Genomic DNA, 4,259 nt, shown 5'->3' with positions numbered 1-4,259 from the left:
CACCAACGAGACACTCTCTTAATACCTCCTACCTGACCCCTAAAAAGGAGTCAAAACCCTGGGAACCATACCTAGCGAAGCTAAGATTCCTCTAGATATAAGGCAAATCTATCCAAATCCTCCACCTTCACCTTCACCTACTAAGAATGAAAGATTAACATATTTAAGATCCTTCACTCCAAATCCACCTACCCTTTTGGCTTAACATCATCCTCTCATTTAATCCACACGTACTTAGAACCTTCTTTGAAAGCCTCCTAAAGAAACATCATACATACCAACCAACTCTTTTCAAACAGAGGTTGGCATCTTCACGAATTTATCAATTGAACTCTAATTAATATTGTAAAATCACTAGTATTCTATCTATGTTTACGGTAATTAAAATATATCAAATGTTACCATAAATAATATTGATAATTGAGAAAAATTACAATGGTTAAATGCAGAAATTATTGTAGAATAATAGAAACATTTTTTATTATAAATAATTAAAAGGTTTAGATATACACTTTGTCCTTAAAATTTTTTGTGTTTTTAATGTTTGTAAAAGTATATAGTTTAATTTTTGTCCTTTCTAATGTATTATGTTTGATTTTTAGTCTTTATTATTTTGTTTTAGTTCATACAATATTTATCTGTATATACTAAACTTAATTGATTATCATAATTGGGGTATAGTGGCACAACTTGAGCGGCAATAACACATTCCTCACTGAAGATAGACAATTAGCTATCAATATTCAATGGTGCAAGGATTTTAGGTAAGATACGACAAGCACACAATCAACATGTATCTCTGCAAACTATAAATTTAGATTACACAACTAAGAGGGGTGAATTAGGTTTAATGGTATTTTTAAAGATTTTAAGTACTTTTTTGCTTTTTTTTTTAGTTTCCCTTATGAACATATAAAATGAATAAGAAATAGAAAACTAAAGTGCACTAAAGTAAATGAACACAAGGTATTATACTAGTTCCTCTTATCAATCAAGGGTACATTTAGTCCCCTCACATCATATGAGAGATTTTCACCAGTGTTAAATATTTGTACAAGCCTTACTCCAAGGCTTCTCCTACGATTTTCTAGCAATAACAAAGAAGCACACTACTTTCTTGATTTTTAAACACCAACAACTATGGTGGAATTTGAATCTCCCTGTTTCAAATGAAATTTCCAACAAATCGAAAATAATATTTCCTATTTGCAACAAAGAATCACCACACACTTGGTAAAAAATTACAAACAAACAGATTTTTATTAAGGAGACTTTGCCGCAACTATAATAATTTGTAACTTTGCTGCTTTTTTTTTATATATTGACAATTTCAATCTTCTTCTTCAATGAACAAATCAATAGAATATAAATATTTAAATGCTCCATACTTTTTTTAAATCTTTTTTTTAAATGCTCCATATTTAAATGAACAAATCAATTGATAAGCTTTCACTTGAAGAGGCTGGCTATCAAAATTGTGTTAGTGTTCCTGTCGGTGCACCTGGAAAGGTTTATTCAAAAGATTTGCCGTGACTTTTCGATGTCGTGTTTGTCTACCTTCATGTGCAGTTGAAAATGAAGTTCCGATTTTTTATGGGGTGATACATTTTAATTTATCAAGTTCGGCAAATTTTCTTTGGAAACAATTTTCTTTGGATTTTGTGAAGACAATTCTACACGGTTAGCTTAGTACTGCAACATTCTACATGGTAAGACGATTTTCTTTGGAGCTTTATTAAAGTACTGGTTTTGTTATTTTTAATAAAAATATTGGTTTCGTACAACACTGCTACCAATATACTTATATGCAGTTTTGGTTAATAGTATTACTTTTCGATTGCAGCAAGCTAACAAAGGCTGTTGGAGGAAAAACAATGCAGGATGTGAAGAGACATTATAAAAGCTGGTAAATCAGGACCAACATAAGACTTACATGAAATAAAATATGATATTTCGCAACCACTATAAAATCTGGCAAATGAGAATGAATCAACATCATTATGACCCAATGATGTAGTGAGATAAGATATGAATGTAATTGTTGCTATTTTTCTCTTTCTTCATCTTCTTTTTCATTTGGTATTTGTTCTTAAACAGTTTCTTTTTGCTTGCAGCTTTCAGAAGGTAATCTGCCCTGTTCAAACATGTCAATCCAAAACCAACTGAAGACTTCTTTGATATAGATGTTACATAATTTGAAGTCTCCAATTTATGTGATAATATCTCGCTTAAATTGTTAATTAACTTGCATAAATAAGATGTTAAATGTACGGTGTACTATGCTTTTTGGAAGAACATATCTAGTATGAGAGAGAAAGTTCCCACTTCTCTGTCCTCTCTCTAGTTTTCTTCTGGCTTTTGTATTCCTTGTGGTGTCTCTGAGTATGGCCGCTGAAGGTTCTGTAGGTGCAGGTGGATGGAGGAAGGTGGATTATCGTAGGAAGGTGTCTTCAAGGTGGGATATTGCGGATGGTGGTAAGGGTAAGGTGGAGGTGAAGGACGCAACCCCGGTTACTTCCTTCTTTGTGTCGGAGTTCGGTGTGAGGTGGAAAGCTTTGGATCTGTACTACGAATTTAAGGCTTTCGGTGATATAGTGGAGGTAGTGGTTCCTCCTAAGAAGGATAGATATGGTAGGAGATATGGTTTCGTGAGGTTTGTTAATGTGCCTGATGTTAAAAATCTGGAGACCAAGCTAGACAACTTGTTTCTAGACGGAAGGAAGCTGCACGTCAATTTGACCAGATTCCTAAGACCTGTCTTAGGGAAGTCAGATCCTGTTCAGAAGGATAGAAGGGAGTTTGAGGGGATAGGAGAAAGGAGAGGAGCTAGGTGCAACGAAGTGGGCGGTAGTAACCAGAGTCGATCCTTTTCTGATGTATTACAAAACAAGAATCCGCCTAGGGCTACTGGCACGTGGTTAAAACCTTTAGTTTTCTCTCCTAATGTTGATGATCTCAGTCAGTGCTTAAGGGCATTCACAGGAGTTGTCAAGAACCCAGATGCAGATGTCAACCTCAAAAAGCTCTTTCTAGAAGAAGGCATCTTTTCCATCAGAGTTACTCCTCTTGGACCTAATCTCTGTCTGCTGGAGGACCTGATAGAGGGCGAGATTTTAGAGTTCCTGGAGGAGAGAAAAGATTGGTGGCAGCTTTGGTTCAGTTCCGTCAAACCGTGGAATCCGTCTGATGTAGATTATGAAAGGTTGATTTGGATTAGGGCCATGGGTGTTCCGTGCCACGCATGGGGGGAGTCTTTCTTCAAGATGTTAGCTAATTCGTTTGGATGCTATGTGAAAAGCGATGAAAGTACCGCCCTCAAAACCAGGATGGATGTAGCACGTTTTTCCATTAGAACCAGAAGATTTGACTTCCTGGATGATATTGTTAAGGTGGAGATAGACGGAGTGGTATATACTATTACCATTATAGAAGACATTGACTGGGGGAGATCCAAGTCTTTCGAGCCAAGAGTCAGGGATGGTGAGGATTCAAATCAGTCCCAGTCGGAGGAGGAGGAGTTTGCGATGGGAGATGGAGGGGAGGAACAGGCGGCGCCGTTTGACCTATCGCTTTCTGGAAACGGTGATGGGACGGGAGACACTAGTTCCTCGGTTGCAGAAAGAAGTACAGGGGTTGACAGCAACCTTTCTCCTAAAAGGTCTCAATTTCAACCTGGAGATGAAAAGGCTGTTTTTGACTCTATTGATAGAGTTGGCGTTGCATCTTCCGAGGCTGTTTTGTCCAAATCCTTTAAGGTTGACGTGGCCTGTGAGGACCTTAGTTGTGTGGGGGACTCTTGTGTGGGGGTTTCGTCCGACAGTGCTTTCTGCAATGTGGGACCCGTTTCTAGCAATGGTCCAAATCAGAAGCTTAAAGGGCCTCTTATTGCTGTAGATGTGTTGGGCCTAAAGGATCAGACTGGGCCCATATCCTTTGATAAGGCCTGCAGAGATTTACGATCCAATGTTCTTTTTTCTCCTCCAAGGAATTTTAGGAAAAAACCTGTGAAACTTAAGAAGGTGGCTGAGTTGGGAGATAAAGTTGAAACGGCTCCTTCGTATCTCGCGAGCATCGCGCCCAGAAAGTTTCCTACGAAGGTGGCGATGGCTGGTGGCGCCTCCGCGTGTGAGGAAGACGACTCAATTTCTTCAGGTGAGTTTACACCATCTTCTAATCCAGGGGATTCTGACATTGGCCGCTGTAACGGGAGAATTCGAGAGAATTCTCAGATCGGTTTCAGGGTCTGGAAATCCATAGCA

This window comes from Vicia villosa, unplaced genomic scaffold (assembly GCF_029867415.1).
Source record: "Vicia villosa cultivar HV-30 ecotype Madison, WI unplaced genomic scaffold, Vvil1.0 ctg.001256F_1_1, whole genome shotgun sequence".
NCBI lineage: Eukaryota > Viridiplantae > Streptophyta > Magnoliopsida > Fabales > Fabaceae > Vicia > Vicia villosa.
This window is presented reverse-complemented; position numbering follows the sequence as displayed.